Source organism: Sorex fumeus, unplaced genomic scaffold (assembly GCF_029834395.1).
Source record: "Sorex fumeus unplaced genomic scaffold, SorFum_2.1 ptg000035l, whole genome shotgun sequence".
In the NCBI taxonomy this organism is placed as follows: Eukaryota; Metazoa; Chordata; class Mammalia; order Eulipotyphla; family Soricidae; genus Sorex; species Sorex fumeus.
Window position 1 is genome coordinate 24,074,069 of NW_026606092.1, and position 17,987 is coordinate 24,092,055.

The window sequence follows — 17,987 nt, forward strand, 5'->3', positions numbered from 1 at the left end:
TTGTATAGTTGTGAAAAAGGATATGCAATGTACTTTGAGCTATAAATATGCACATGACTGAAAATTCTTCCCACAAACCCCTTTTAGGTTATAGAAATAAAGATCTCTAGCATGAAACTTTATTTTCCTGTTCATTTAATAAATTATTTTCAAATATAGAAATTGTGAAATATATCCAAAACAGAAAGATCACTAGAAGGTTTTGTCATAAACATAAAATAGTGTCCAACATACGTATCACTAAAATGTAAGTGGGCTATATCCTCAATAGAATGGGCTTTTGATTCTCAAAATAATCCTACATTATTCATCATCTGCAGTCAAATGCTCTACCCCTGAGCTATGCCCCCACAGCTGGAGCGATAGCACAGCGGGTAGGGCGTTCGCCTTACAAGCGGCCAACATGGCCGACCCGAGTTCGATTCCTCCGCCCCTCTCGGAGAGCCCGGCAAGCTACCGAGAGTATTCGATATGCCAGACACAGTAACAACAAAGTCTCCAATGGAGACGTTACTGGGCCCGCTCGAGCAAATCGACGATCAACGGGAGGGCCTTTACCTTACCTTTATTCATCATATTGTTTAGTGATACATTAATATTGTCACTGTCACTGTCCTCCCGTTGTTCATTGATTGCTCAAGAGGGCCCAGTAACATCTCCATTTTGAGACTTGTTGTTACTGTGTTTAGCTTGCCGGGCTCTCTGAGAGGGGCAGAGGAATCGAACCTGGCTCAGCAGGGCTGGCTGCATGCAAGGCAAATGCCCTACCACTGTGCTATCGCTGACTCTGACTCCAATAAAGTATTAAAGATTCAATTTTACATTTGCATATAATACATATATTCCATACAGGAATATAAAACTAACTCCTTTATAATTAACTTGAATAGATCAAATTTTATTCTGTAATTTTTAAGTATAAAAATACGAATCTTTATCCTTAATCATTTAATAATCTTATGCTATAAAAACTGTGAGATTGACACTAGCCAACAAAATGTAATGAGTGATTCATTGATGATATAGATACATTGTTCCCAGGAAATTAAAATTTTATGGAAGTCAATAATTGCTGGGTGGACAAGAATAGTCATAAACATTTGAATATTATATAGTTAAAAATATAAAATGTTCCTTCTAAATATATATATAAATAAAAAAGAAAATATGAATGAAATATAGGAAATTGAGCTGAGCCATCTTTATCAAAAAATATATTTAAAACACTCTGCCTGAACATAAGTTTAAAAATATGGACAAATTATCATTCCCTTTTTTACAGCTTTATAATTTGGGGGCGAGAAGTATCCTACAGAAATCAGTATTTCTGTATGTGAAAAAGACTTTCAGGAAGACACATTCTAAATGTTCTAAGGGACGACATGGAACATACAAATAACTAAAATTCTAAACTACAATAATGTCTTGGATAAATTGGCTGGAATAATATAAAGAGATGGGTATGATTTTACTAGGCAGAAAGGACTATCGTTAAAGAGTAAAATCAACAATGTACTGATACAGTTTTAGTAATAGTTATGACCAGGGAAAACAACTCCAGCATGGTGAGAATTTAAAAGACTTGGGAAACTATGGTAAAGATATTTGATAGAGTAGAGAAGGAAAGTGAAGTTTATAGAATTCTTAGAAACCTGATATATTATCTTGATATAAACTTGGTGTAACTGTTGTAATAGAAGAAGTCAGAAATACAAGAGTCACTGCTCATAAAAATCAGATGGTGTGACATATACGATCAAAAAAAGACGGTAGGAAAGTGGCTCAAACTTCTTTCTGGCCCATGCTTGACATGCCATGAGGTCTTTTGTTTGAGGCCTTTTAATTCATTGCTGGGAACTGTCCAACCTATTGAGCCAGGCTAAGTAACTCTAGGAGCGGAGTACCAGCCTGTGAGCACTACTTAGAAGTCAGTATTTAAAAAATAATAAAAATATTATTAACCCCACTGTATTAATTTGGTCAGGTTGTCAAGCATTTGAAAAGTGGAGAAATATGCAAGGAACCGACTAAGTATAAAGATAAATATGTTTGGTCAATTACTTGAGTTGTACTGAAAATTTTTAAAAAATTGTAGACTGGAAAGATAGTACAGCAGTTAAGTCATTTGTCTTGCATGTGATACCAAATATGACACCAGAACAGTTCCAGGAGTGATTCCTGAGCATTGAGCTAGAATGTAGTCCTAAGCACAACCAAGCTTGCCCTATAAACAAACAAAACCAACAGCAACAAACAGACAAAATATTTTTGTTTGAATAGCCAGTATTTTTTTAAAAAAAATTCATCTCTAAAAACAAAATAACTGGTCCACTTAATATCTGAATAAATGAGTTGAGTGGTGGTGAGTTAAAACCAACCAGAATATACTTAATAATTAATTTATTAATATATTTGTTGTACAAGGGCCATGATGATCTTCTCTGTATTATTTCAATTATACTATATGTGCTGCAGAAGTGAGCACATATACTAAAATTGGAACAATAGCAAAGCAGATAGGGCGTTTGCCTTGCAAATGGATGACCCAGGTTCAATTACTCCATTCCTTTCAGAAAGCCCGGGAAACCTCCAAGATCCTGGGAGCCTGGCAAGCTCCCCTTGGCGTATTTCGATATGCCAAAAATAGTAACAACTGTCACAATGGAGATGTTACTGGTGCCTGCTCGAGCAAACTGATGAAAAACGGGAGGACAGTGATACAATATTTCTATTAATATATTAATTTACAAGTTGCCAAGTAAAAAAAAAACTGTAAACTCTCAATTAGAACACTATTTCTCAAACAAGGATTAGATAACCCTTGTTGGGCCCTCTGGATATTCCACCAAGATTGCTGGAATGGCTAAAGAAACTATGGTACATCTACACAATGGAACATTATGCAACTATTAAGACAAATGAAGTCATGAAATTTGCTTTTAAATAGATGGACATGGAGAGTATCATGCTGAGTGAAATGAATTCGGAAAGAGAGAGGCATAGAATAATTGCATTAATTTGTGGGGCTGGAGCAATAGCACAGCGGGTAGGGCGTCTGCCTTGCACGCAGCCAACATGGCCGACCCGAGTTCGATTCCTCCGCCCCTCTCGGAGAGCCCGGCAAGCTACCGAGAGTATTCGATATGCCAGACACAGTAACAACAAAGTCTCCAATGGAGACGTTACTGGGCCCGCTCGAGCAAATCGACGATCAACGGGAGGGCCTTTACCTTACCTTTACCTTGTGGAATAGAAAAAAGTCATAGTAGAAGACTAATACCTACGAACAATAGAAGCAAGTGCTATGAGGATTATTGCATAGATTGAAGCTAGCCTTAAGTGCTGGAGGAGAAGTCATTTGGCACAGAAAAGGGGTAATTATGAAAATAATAGTTAGAAATGATCACTCCGGATAACAACTTCATGTTGAAAGTAGGTAAAGGACCAAACATGGTAACCTCCTAATATCTGTATTGCAAATCATAATTCCCAAAAGGAGAGGGTGGGATGGAGGGAGGAAGGGAGGGAAGAAGAAAGAGAGAAAGGAAGAGATACACAGGCAGACAGAGACAGAGAGAGAAGGAGGAGGGAAGAAAGAGAGGAGGAAGAGGAAGTAGAGGAAGTGGGAGAGAAGGAGAAGGAGGAGAAGGAGGGGGAGGAGGAAGAGGAGGAGGAGGAGGAGGAAGAGGAGGAGGAGGAGGAAGAGGAGGAGGAGGAGGAGGAGGAAGGAGAAGAGAAAAATGCTTGCCATAGAGGTAAGCTGGGGTGATGGTTGGAGGGATACTGGGAATACTGATGGTTGGAAATGTACACTGGTGGAGAAATAGATGATGGGACATTATATGACTGAACGGTTTTGCACATGGTGACTCAAAAAAAACTGAAAAAGAAAAGAAAAGAAAATTACATAAATGGGTGAATGAGACAAGGAGATTGACTAGAGAATGGGGCACAGGTCAGATGGGTTCATGGCCAGAGTAAAGTTTGAAAAATTGATTTTTACAATTTCAGATTTGGGGGCTTAAAATATGTGGTTTGTTCCTGGGAATATATCCCAGAGAGACAAAAATGTATAGTCGAAGTGACATCTGCACTTGTTTGTTCATTGCAGCACTCTTTACAATAGCCAGAAACTGGAAGAAACCTGAGTGCCCAAGAACAGATGACTGGTTAAAGAAACTTTAACAGATGTCTGGTTAAAGAAACTACACAATGGAGTACTATGTAGCTGTTAGAAAAGTTGAAGTCATGAAATTTACATACAAGTGGTACAACATGGAAAGTATCATGCTAAGTGAAATGAGTCAGAAAGAGAGGGATAGACATAGAAAGATTGCATTCATCTGGGGGACATAAAGTAACAAAATAGGAGATTAATACCCAAGAATAGCCGAGATCAGCACCAGGAGGATTACTCCATAGCTTAGAGGCCAGCCGGGCATTCTAGGAGAAAAGGCAGCTCAGATAGAGAAGGGAGCACCAATTAAAGGGTGATTGGAGGATCCTCCCAGGAGGGGAGATGCATGTTGAAAGTAGACTATGGACTGAACATGTTTGCCACTCAATGCCTCTTTTGCAGACCACAACACCCAAAAGAAGAGAGAGAACAAAAGGGAATGCCCTGCCACAAAGGCAGGGTGGGATGGGGGGGTGGGGGGGATATTATCCATGGTGGTAGAAAATGGGCACTGGTGGAGGGATGGGTATTTGATCATTGTATAATCGAAACACAAGCACAAAAAATTGTAAATCTACAACTGTACCTCATGGTGCTTCACTAATAAAAAAAAATGTGGTTTGTGTACCTATGGACCAAAGGGGGGAAAAAATAAGAACACTGCAGTGGTAATTCTGGTGAATAGAATTAAAGAAGACCGATTGAAATGTTGCAGTTCTATTTTTGAGGATCTATTAATATTGCATTAAATATTAAAGAAGACTGGAAGATGTTCAGGTACTGATGTTGACAGTAACACAGTGGGAAAGAAAAAATGGTGTACCTGTGGCCCCTAATACCAAATGAGAACAGGATGGCACATTCAGAGTGACCCAGGAGGTGCACACAGCAAAGCAAAAAGGAAAAGGCATTAATTTGAGAGAGCAGTCCTGTATTATTTAATGTCAATTCTATGTGATCATGTTTTCTTCTGTAATTTAGTCCATATCTATATTGTGAATTAACTTTTTAAGCACACATAGTCTGTACCTGGAAAGATACATATGCTACGATAAATGCAGACATAGGACCTTTTATGAAATGTATTATTTTACCTCAGTGACTATAGTTTCTCTAGAAAAGCAAATTAGCCATGACTCTAATTACAAAATTAGAGTAAGAGAATTGGGGCAAAATGATGTTGAAATATAAGAACAATATATTGAAAGATCATACTTCCTGGTAAATTGTAGCCTTCATTTCCAAAGGAGTGAGATTAAAAATCACAAAACTCTGGAAAACACAGTTAATTTCTCCCACAGATTCATCAGAAAACTACAGAATACATTTATCATCAAGGAAAGCACTGTTGTATAAAAAATGTACAAAGGCTTTTTGCTAAGATGTTAGATCATCCACCAATCAAAACAGTTATGCATTTTGTTGATATCTTACTGGAATAGTATAATGCTGCATGTTTAACCCGGATTATGAGGCTCCATGCCAAAGTTTGTAGCTTTGATTGCAAGGTGCAAGTTTAAGTAGCTCCTTACTGATTAATGTCTAATACATCGTAATTCACTGACTAATAGGGTAAACAACTACATTTCTTAATTAGACAAATTTAAATATATATTTTTTGTTTTATTTTATTACTATTGAATTTCAAGACTAAGGTAAAAATACATAGTATAATAAAATTCATCACACTGAAAAAAGTTCGGTTAACATAAAAAAGTTTAATATGAGGCAAGCGTGATACAGTTCTTTATTCTTGTTGCCAAACCACCATAATGAAAGAAATTAAAACTTAGTTGTGAAAGTTAGGCTTATAATAAATAACATTTCTCTGTATAACAAATCAATTCATATGAAATAAATTACTAATATGTACATATATTTTCTTTTAGCAGGTGCATTATAAATCACTGTAAAACCCAACTGACTTGGCATTAAAACTAAGCTTGCATATACTTTTCTTTTTTTTATAATTTTAATGGAATTATTCAACTTTTGCCAATAGTTTTTACTACTCTACCCCCATTGAACAAGGAATGTGGAAGGTTTTAACAATTTTTTTAATGACTTATAATCATCTAAATTGTTTTTCTCAAAAATAAATACTTGTGGTCTTATAGTTGGGAAGGATAAAATGAATATAATTTTAGTACTTGAATCAGACTTGTATCGGGATTGTTATTGTAATAATACCAGGGACTGAAAAGATAGCACAGTGGGCTGGGTGCACAGGAATGGGGGTGAACCTGGATAAACCCAGGTTCAATCCTTGGCCGTACATAAGGTCCTCCAAGCCCCACCAGTAAAGATTCTCAGCATAGAGCAAAGAGTAAAACTGGATTACCAGTGGATGTGATTCCCCAAACAAAAGTACTGATTCGTATTTCATTTCTTATCTGATAACTCCTCTGAATTATACTTCTAATGTGAATTAAACATTTAATATAAAATTTAAAAATTTTATATTATCACTGACAGTTTAATTTTTCCTCGAATTAATTCATACCCGGACGTTAGAATTTATCCTCCTTTTAAAGAACTGCTGCACGTTTGAGTTCAAGGGGATCATTGACTACATTTTCCACTCGAAGTCTCAGCTGAAGACCCTGGGCGTGCTGGGCCCCCTGGACCACCACTGGCTCGTGGAGAACAACGTGGCTGGCTGCCCGCACCCACTCATGCCCTCCGACCACTTCTCTCTGTTTGTCCAGCTCGAGCTAGCTGGCGCTGCCTTTTCTGCCACCAGTGAATGGCTTCCACCTCCCGGGCAGGAGCTAGTCCTGGCACCCGCCTCCCGGGCAGGGTTTTCAGCACTTACCTCCCGGGCAGGGCGTGGTTATCCCAGCACTCATATCCCAGGCAGGGGGCTGTTATCCCAGCACTCACCTCCAGGGCAGGAGGCTGTTCCTTTTCCCTTCAGAAAGTGCCCTGCTGTCTTCATTGGAAAACTTATCAAAAACTGAAGTTAAGGGGAGTGAGGTATCAGAGAGAGGGAGAGAGAGGTGTTTTTTTTTTTTTTGTCTTAGTGATTTAAATTTTCCATCTGATTTTTGGACCCAGGCTGGAGAGATAGCACAGTGGGTAGGGCGTTTGCCTTGCACGCAGCCGACCAGGCTGACCAAGTTCAATTCCTTCGGCCCTCTAGGAGAGCCCCGCAAGCTACCAAGAGTATCTAGCCCGCTGGGCAAAGCCTGGCAAGCTACTCGTGCCACATATTCGATATGCCTTAGCAGTAACAATAAGTCTTACAATGGAGATGTTTGATGAACAACAGGAGGACAGTGCTGCAGTGCTTAAAGAACTGCTAGTTAACTCAGTTGACCAATTGTAATTAATAGCTTAAACTTGCCTAACCGCCAGAAGAGAGTTCAGTGATCTATTTTTGTGTGCAATTACTGATTCCATTCCCAAAGTTGAAGAAATGCAAAATAAAAAATAAAGGACCCAAATATATAATAGTCATACACATGGAACAATTTGAGGCCACATTACAGAAAGTTTTTATTGTATGAAGAGGAGACCCTCAAGCTTGGTGCTACTAAACCGTTTAGCAAACAATGGATTGGAGGGAAAATAAAGTCAGCCTAGAAGTGACAGTGTGCGTGTGTGCGTGTGTGTGTGTGTGTGGGGGGGGGTGGCGTGAGCACAGTCATGGTGAATTTTAGTAGCTTTGTATATCAATAAACTTTAATATTATTTATCATATGATATAGATTACTTTCTAAACTACAATTTAAGAAAAAAAAATGCTAGGGGGGTCACACCCAGCAGTGCTGTTATTCTGGGCTCTGCACTCAAGAATTACTCCTAGCAATGATCAGGTAACCATATGGAATTTCAGAGATTTAACCTGGTTTAGGTTGTGTGAAGGGGAGCACTCTACCTGCTGTACTTTTTCTCCAGCTGCCTCAACTTTTTATATCATTTTATTATTTTAAGAAAAGCATGAGAATTGGGATTTAAATATTTTTTTTTCTAGAACCATGCATTATTACTGTAAAAAGTAGATTTGGTAAAATTGTCCAAGGGACATTGGTAGAGTAATGCTTGACCAGGGAAAACTGATTTACCAAGACACTGGATGACAGTGCTTTCCTGCCTTCCGATTAAAATACAGAGTATTGCTCTCTAATTCAAAATTGCTTAAGACCTGTAGGGCATAGAACATAAATATAACCAAGAGACTTTGGATTAAATTAGTTAGAATGGCTTTCCACTGTCATATCTCTGAATTGTTATCTGACAGCGTTTACACAAGTACAGTGGTTTGTATAAACTACAGTGGGCTCAACCATCTCTGTGGAACAAAGACAACAGTCTTCTGAGATTCCTGGGTCATATTGGGGCTGAGGATGTAGGAAAGTTTGTAAATTTAGGAGTTGTTCTTTATAAAAGAGAATATCTTGATGTAGACCAAAAAAAAATTGCACTGATTGTCTCCTGTTTATTTTGAATTCAAAAGCAGTTAAAAAGAAAGTAACAACCTTATATAGTACACTAGATGGGCTAATTCCTTAGCCTCTGTCAACCTATAAGTGTCCTCAGTGTTTGCTTCCTGCTATAATAGTCCTTGGATCTTAGAGTACTTTTATATATTATATTTATCAGACAATTTCACTGTCAACACTAAAATAGAAGAGAACCACCTTCCCATTTATCAACCTTTTTATTTTTCTTCATGACACTTTATACTGTAAGTTGTTTTGCTTCCTATTTGATTTCCATTTTCCTCCAAAGAATTGTAAAGCCTATATAAGCAAAAAAAAAATTATATTCAGTTTTGTTTACTATTATTGTTATAGATACTGACATATTATCTGAATATAATAGTTAAATGATGGGGAGGCAGGAAATTTTGATCCACTGACCTGTTTACTTTACATCAAAAATATATTGGAGGGGTCGGGCAAGAGCAATCATACAGGAGGTACGATTGCATGTGACTTACCAGGACTTGATTCCCAGCATCACATTTGTGTCCCCTGAGCCTGCCAGGAGTGAGCCCCCAAGTAGACATCCAGGACTAAGCCCCAAACACAGTCAGGTGTGATCCCACTAAAATAATATTATATTAAGAATTGGGGAGTAGTGCAAGAGGATTGGGGTTTTAAAAGTCACCCAGTGGTGATCAGGGCTTACTCCTGGTTCTGTGCTCAGGGATCACTCCTGGCAATGCTTAGGGGACCAAGTACAAGATAAGCACCTTAACCATGTATCACTCAGTCCTGATTTGTAACATACTTTGGCGAGAATAATATATTCCTCTTTACTCAACAGTTTAAGCACCTTGGTCCTATAATAAGTAGATAATTTACAAGTACTTTTGTAATAAAATAACATCTTGTATAATTTAGCCAAAACATAGAATTTTTTATGATATATATTTTTGTTACTTGACATTTGTTTTACTCTCACTAGACTATAATAACAACAGGAGTGTTAATTATTCTAAGCCATGTTAAATAAAACACATTGAAAATCAATATGGTCTGGTTCCATCTAACTTCCAAGAGAAAGAGTAAAAGGAAAATATTTTGCTTACACACTTATTCTCTGTGGTAAGACATAGGATTCAAATGGAGGAAATTATTCTTCCAAATAACATTGTGCTTGGATAATATTAAATAAATAACTATTTGACAAAAAGCTTTCATCTCAATCATTGAGCCTATATATTTTAGAATGTACAATTAAAGGTTATTTCACGGTCATGGTCCTCCCATTGTTCATCGATTTGCTCGAGTGGGCCCAGTAACGTCTCCATCGTGAAACTTGTTGTTACTGTGTTTGGCATATCGAATTCATCATGGGTAGCTTGCCAGGCTCTGCCGTGCGGGCGAGATACTCTCAGTAGCTTGCTGGGCTCTCCGAGAGGGGCAGAGGAATCGAACTCGGGTCGGCCATGTTGGCCGCTTGTAAGGCAAATGCCCTACCTGACAATAGGGTGCTGGCTTTACCCTGTGCTGACAGGGGTTTCCAGGGCCCCTACACCAGTTTTTGAGGATTTTAAGGGTTGCACCTAGAGATGGTTGGGTATTAGGGGTGGTGAAGACTGAAGTGGGTCAACTATATGTAAAGCATACACTTTAACTCTGTGCTATCAATGACCCTCGTTTGATGCATATTTAATAATAACGAATTGTACTTGAAAATATTGATTTTTAAATAGTTGGAAAATATATCGTTTCAAATCTTATTATTAAACACAAACCAGTATTTTATACAGTCTTCTCCTCACCATTTTTTTAGCTGTTTTCTTTACAGTGGATGAGGAATATAACTCTCAGTCTAATTTAAAGCTCAAAAAAGAGAGATTAGTGTGTATTTCACTTTTCTGATTTTATAAGAAGCAGCATGTTTTTTTAATTTATAACCACTTTGTTCAATTATTGACCCAAATCAATTAAAGACATCAAAAGCATGTAAAGGCACTAGAATTAAGATTGCTGCTGAAAGGGAAAAAAACATCCTTCTATATTTATTTTTCCATTTGATTTTTGAGGGCCACAGCCAGCAGTGCTCAGAGATTACTCCTGACTTTATATTCAGGGAAGTCTCCTGGCAGGCTTAGCAGACCAAATGAAGTGTTGGGGATCAGACCAGGGTTGATTGCATGTAATGCAAATGCCCTACCTGCTGTATTTTCCCTTAGGCCCCGTAACTTAGATATTTTGAAAGAAATAACACCTATAAGTATATTCAGACTTTTGAAAACATTAGTTAACCTTTTGTTGTACTCTCTACCCTGCAACAGTCAAAATGAAAAATAAATAAAAGAGAGTGAAAAAATGAATGTTGAAGGCTATGTTATAAATTTGGATTATTTTTTTCTGTATGAAAACAAAGTGTCAAAGGACAATATAACACCATGGAACTAAGAGCTCATATTTTGAGAAAAAAATTTGTTCTAATGACACATTTAAAAATGATTACTGGTTTAGAAAATTCATTTAAATATAATTTGACCACATTACCTCTTGGTTCGGTCATAATTATCTGCAAGTAATTTTATAAATAATTACTTTTAATGCTGTATTTTGCTATATATCATGAAGTAACTAAATTAAGATTTTAAATTATGCTGCTTTGGTATTTATAGTTAATCATATTTTAACTTCATGAGCAGCATTTAATTGAGAATTTGAGTACAAATTTAATAATAAAAAGCTGATTTGATTTGGCTTATTGTTGAAAGAGCTGTTCAATTTGACTGTTAATGAAATAATATAATATATTTAAAATAATGTCTCTCAAATGACTGATCCTAATAATTTTTATTTTATCTTTATCTGTTTTACCATGGTCTTTGCATTACAGACAGAGTTACTTCAATTCTCATATACTATGCAGAACAAATATTGTAAACATTTTCCAGGTTGACACATTAAAAATTAAAGCAGAAGATTATAATATTTTAATTATAAAACTGTAATTACATCTATACTACACATAGAAAAAGACTTTTTTTCTGTTGTCTTAGTGTTTAAAGGGATTTCGAAGTTTTTTTTTTTTTTGTTTAATTTCTGGGCCTTCGTTGTGTTTAGGGTTTATTCTAGACAGTGCTCAGGGGACTATGTTATGTGCAAAGAATTGAACTAATTTCAAAAAATGCCAGGCAAGTACTCTAACCCCGGAAATATCTTTCTGGTCCCTGGAAGCAGTTTAGCGGGTACAATTGATAGTCTGGAAAAGTGAAACTCTGAAGTATGAATCTGTGATCAGAATTACTGAAAAATGTAAACATTACAATCTGAAAATTAATAGTAGTACATTATTATAAGAATAAATTTCCTGAGAACTGTATTAAAATACATTAAATTGTATTAAAATTTATTAAAATGCATGTATTTATTAAAAATGGAGAAATAGCAAAGTAGAAATAAAATAGATAGAAGCCTAGATCCTAATATGAAATCTAATAATCATTAGGAATCTACATTGGTTGGCTTGGGACATGGAGCATCAGAAGATCTGAAAGATACTCTTGATTTTGCTTCTAATTTGCTGAAGAGATTTAGTAAAAGCAATTAACATTTGAGTGCCATTGTCTCCTTCTAATTTAAATGATATGCTATCTTTTCCACTAAGCATGATTTATTCCCTTAACTAAATTTCTTTCCTCGCATATAAAATCCCAAGACACATGTTCTTGTATCTTTCATCTTCTATTTCAAATGTGTTATACTTACTTATGAATGTGTCTATATATACACACTTCTGGAAAATGAACTTAAAAATAAGGTCTGCTTCTTCTCATCTTTTTTCCAAAACGACTAAGCAAATCACCTCTGAGAATTTTCAATAATCATTTACTTTATATGTAATTTGATTAATTATTTGAAATATTCAGCCATAGATTCTCTAGAACATACAACACACTTTAGTAGCCTACCAGGCTTATTTTTCTATTGAGTAATTTTCACATATGTCTTATTCTGTTGTGAATCAGAACATTTGTAAGAATTAGTGGACAAAGTATAGCATTTCTCGCTAATATTTAAATATTTATCTATGTTGAAACAACATTGTGAATATTTGATTCAATATAATTTTTTTAAAATTTAATTTTCCCTGTTTTTATAAATTTTCTTAGCGTAACTTTAGGAAAGAAATGAAAAATTACTCGTTTCACAAAATGCTTCATTTTATTAACCTGACATTGATTTTTGCTTACTAGAATTCTGTATGGTACAATAATCAATATTTTTAATTGACATATAAAGTGTGACAATGACCAGATTGGTATAGTAAATAGCTACACATGAAACACAGTTGATAAGTGTAGTCATTATTTATTTAGAATATGCAAATACTAGTATGTGAATAAATCAATGCAAAAGTTTTTTCAAAGTGCCTGTTTGGCTTACCACACAAGAAGAGAAAAAAAGAAAAGATTGCCACCATTCTGAAAGGCATAATTAATGAATAACAAAGCTTATCCGAGGTCATTAGAAACAATTAGCACCTTGTCTGCTACAGTAAACAGAACTCTGTTTTCAGTAAATGCTATTTCTTGCCAGCGTTAAAGAGAGGCTGGTACCTTAGGAAAAGATCAAGCAAGGGAAAGGTAACACTGAAGGAAAAAAAAAGTTGTGCCCTAGAACTTGACTCAACTGGGTGGTGAATAACCCTGATTAATTCACTTATTCATTCATTGTTTTTATAAATTGAATAAATTTGTTTAGATTGCTTTTAGATCAGGAATAAGGAAGATAATTATCAAAGAAAATCAAGAACGCATTATTTTTCTACTGTTAAGAAGTAATAAAATGGAATATTTAAGTAAAACATAAACTAAATATTAATAGATTAAAGGATTTTACACTATTCCAACTTTATAAGGGTATAGCTTAAATTTATTTTTGCATTCTGATATAACCTAAAAGACAATATTATACAGCAGAATGTAAGAAATAATGCTGTTAGGGAAAGAAACATATCTATTTTAATGCTTTTCCGTTTATTCTGATTTTTCCCAACAGATTAAAAAAAATAAAACTTACATTTTTGAAAAGCAGCTTGATTAAATATCACCCACGGGACAGTTGTATTCTTTCTGAATTTATATCTGCAACAAAGTGGACAGAATTTTAAAAATATATAAACAATATGCATTCATATCAGTTGATTAGTCAAGCCATTCCTTTTTTTCTTTCAACAATCCCTGTAAGAGAAATAAACCACTTTGCCATCTTTGCAAACAAGAGTGGGTGTTGGGAGGCAAAGAACCCTTTAGTATTTTAGATTCTCAACAAGGCTTGCTGCGAAAAGCTTAATAGCCTTCTGAGAGAACTGAGGTTGCATTTTGTACAACTGCAAATTTAAATCCAGGTCACAGAGATGTTAAATAGCAAATGACACATTTACTGTGCCACCCAGCTGCCTCCTCTAATGCACTAGGACTCCTCTGAACAAAGTCAGCATGACAATGTTAGACTGTGTGTAAGTGGTTTTGTTGATCAGGGTAACACTAAAAGACGAAATTCTGCCCACAATTAAAAAGCTACTTAGCTCAATTGCTAATTCACCCCTGAAGTGTCAAACAAATGACATGGCACTCTGAAGGAGCTCTAACCTTGCACCTCAGGAGTGAAAATTTTTCTAGCTGTTCAGTGAGTCAGACATAAGATTAAAATACCTCTAGAAAAGTCTCCCTATACTACTTGCTGAGGTCATAGGCTAATGTCACCGTGGTACTATAATTAATTTTTCGAAAATATGCTCTGCCTCAAGAAAAACTTGTTAAATTAAAACTTATAAGCTTGGCTGTATATGAAGAAATATGTTGATGAAATCTCCTTAGGCTATTTATTTTAGATCTCTACAAATTTCTTCAAAATTATCTGACTGGGGGCCAGACATACAATAGTACAGTACGTAAAGTGTTTGCCTTGCATGTAGCTGACCAAGTTTTGACCTCCAGCACCCCAGATGGTTCCCCAGCCTACCAATAGTGATCTCTAAATGCAGACCCCCAGAAAAAGCCCCGAACACCCCTCGGTATGGCCCAAACAAACAAAACTGGTATAACTTCCTGTTACAAATCAGACTCATATTACTGATGAATTACAAAGTGAAAATTGAGAGACAGATAATCTGGGAAGAACACATATTGAAGGCCTTCACTCCCGCCTTCACTGAGTCATGAAACTGGAATCCTAGAAGAAAACTTGGATTTCTACTAAAGGTGATGAAAAGGATGAACCTGATCATAGTTCTCACTTGTCAGACTATTATTTCTGAACTGTGACTGAGATAGCTTGTCTAGGCTCGTGGTTAAACATCAGTAAAACTGTTTCAGGGTACTACTGACCATGAGAATTGCTTGGGTACTCTGCACATATATCCCTTTGCTGATTTATCATATCTGACTTAGAGTCTGGGGCTGGAACAATAGCACAGCGGATAGGGCGTTTGCCTTGCACGCGGCCTACGAGGCCAAACTGGCCAACCTAGGTTTGATTCCTCTGCCCTACTCGAGAGCCTGGCAAGCTACCGAGAGTATCTCGCCTGCCCCTCAAAGCCTGACAAGCTACCTGTGACGTATTCGATATGCCAAACACAGTAACAAGTCTCACAATGGAGACTTACTGGGCCTGCTCAAGCAAATTGATGAACAACAGGAGGACAGTGCTACAGTGCTACAGACTTAGGGTCTGAGTTATAGAATTGTTCGAAAGATACTGATATTCACCCAGACTGGGAAAATATAATGTGATCCTGTTTATCTCAAAATAGACTCATTTTCTGAACTCTGTCCAACCAAAGTCACTTAATGTTTAAAAATTTGTAGAAATTATTAAAAAAAATGCACATTTATTTATATACACAGCATTATTTACTTTATTTATACTAAGATGTATTGATGAATGAATTATTTCACAAAAGAGAGATAAATCATAAATATTTTTAATTATCTTTAAAATAGGTGAAAGAATATTTTTTTTAAATATTTTTTACTAGAAGTAACCCCTGTGCATTGCCGGGTGTGACCCAAAAAGCAATATATGTATATCATGATCATGATCATCCGGTTGTTCGTTGATTTCCTCAAGCAGGAACCTTGAGTAATGTCTCCTTCTTCCTAGCCCTGAGATTTTAAAAGAGCCATTTCAATGCTCTCTCAGGATTAGGAAAACCAGACCCATCATTGTTACCCATCAATTTGGCATATTGAGTACGACACGGGAAGAAAAAAAATATATATATATCTATATATTTTAATTATAATTGAACATCCCAGGACACTAAATGATTCACTGCATTTTGGGAAAACACTCTATTCTAAGTAGCGCTAAGCTTTTATTTTTAACTGCAATGGAAATATGAAGTGGAGGGTAGGCAAGTATGTTCACTCATCTTTGGGTAATATTTGTCTGTACTTTATCCTCTCTGTGTGCAAAGTTGGAAGCTTAGTACTCGGATATTTATATATTTGTTCATCGCACACAATATTTATAGTCTTTTGGGGGAGGAAATTCATGTATATAAATATCTACGTTAAAACAAAAAGCATAAACCATGAAGGGGGAAAACTAATCAATTTAACTATATTGATATCTAAAAGTTCTGAGCATCAAAAGATACCATTTTGTTATAGTGAAAATACAAGAGAATGTAATAGAATATTTCCAGTGAATGCAGCTGACACAGATTAAGTTCTTGACTATTTCAGGGATTGTTGAATATAAATAATAAAAAAGACCATACAACAGATTAGAACTTTTGGCAGGTGTATGATCAAGTTATGAATGGAAATTGAATAGACAAAACAAGAAAAATATTGCTATAATTTGATAATCATCAGAAAAATGATTATTACAACTGTGACATAAAACAAACATCAATTTTCAAAATATCTTTGAAACTGGCTAAACAATATTAGACTATAAAGATGTGAAAATTATTGCACATTTTGTTTTGTTGTAATGTCAATTCTCACCTCTGCTGAGAACAAGCTTGTATTAGTAAATTAAGCTGGGGACATGCATACTCCAAGAAGAAATTTCATTTTTAAGCCTATGCCAAGAAAGCAATTAGGGCAGGTTACTTGGGCAAAAGGAGTGTTGAGGTGTAAATAACCCAGATCCATTTTTTTGTCTCTGATACCCTGTGAGTGCCTCACATTCAGATAACCTGAAGTCAGGTAAAGGAGATCCTTGGTGAATTTATTTTATATCACACTGTCATGGTGCAACAGGTGGTTGAGACCTGGAGGAACCCAATGAAAAAATCAGTATAATCCTTACTGACAGTCCATATCATAGATCGCCATAGATTAGAATCACCAAAAAGGCCATATAAATATCCATAAACATAAAACAACTCAACAAACTGTCCTGGGATAAAAATAGCCACATGCCAAAAATTGCAAATGGTAGTCATAATTTATCATCTAACTCATAAATATATTATGTGAGTAAAAGGATGCACAATAAATAAAGTTAGAAATGTAGTGAACTGATGAATGCAGATTGATGAGAACATTTCCCTGTCAGGAAGGGACAGGAAAACAGTTTTAGTTACTTACACTAAATATAATTGTGTGCAGTTTATCTGAGTTTCAAATGTATCTGGAGGGCCTATATTTTCTATGGTAGCCCCAATCCAGAGCCATATATGAGGCAATGTCAGTTGTCTGCATGAGCTGCACAAATTTTCCCCCAGTCCATATCTAAATTCCCCAATGTTTCTGTTGTTAGGATGTCTTTTTGTGGAAAGAAGTTATACTTCTTTACTTGGACAATGAGAACACAGGTGCTTGTTTTGTTATTCTTTATAGCATTCTGTATACTGAATTATCCCATAAATAATATTGAAAATATCTAACAAAATCAAACCTGAAACATGTCATCAGGAAGAGCTTCTGATAAAGTACTTTTGAAAGTTAGATGAGATAACTCAAAACCTGCTAAGGAACTCACAGATGTTCAAAATGTTGAACTATGAATACGATAGAAAGAAAAGGCCAGTATACTCTCAACAAAGGAAATATTAAGAGCGTGAAGGAATTTAAGTGCTGGAGCAATAGTACAGCTCTAGGGCATTTGCCTTCCGCTCAGCTGACCGGCTGAGCTGGGTTCAATTCCTCTGCCCCTCTCAGAAAGCCCAGCAAGCCACTGAGAGTATCTCACCTGCAAGGGAAAGCCTGGCAAGCTACCCGTGACACATTCAATATGCCAAACACAGTAACAACAAGTCTCACGATGGAGAGTTACTGGGCCCGCTTGGGCAAATAGATGAACAACAGGAGGACAGTGACAGTGACAGTATATTATGGGGATAAAATTATAATAATGAAAATAATCCTTTC

General features: G+C 36.0%; 1 protein-coding gene and 1 non-coding gene across 2 annotated transcripts in view; one reads left to right on the forward strand and one right to left on the reverse strand.

The window, feature by feature from the left end:
- The window catches only part of LRP1B (LDL receptor related protein 1B), a 1,985,988-nt gene that overhangs the window by 200,690 nt on the left and 1,767,311 nt on the right, over positions 1-17,987 (forward strand). The gene's annotated exons all lie outside the window — the stretch shown is intronic.
- On the reverse strand, positions 2,379-2,485 carry LOC130027072 (U6 spliceosomal RNA). Its single transcript, XR_008793008.1, has one exon. It is a non-coding gene; the product is annotated as a U6 spliceosomal RNA (small nuclear RNA).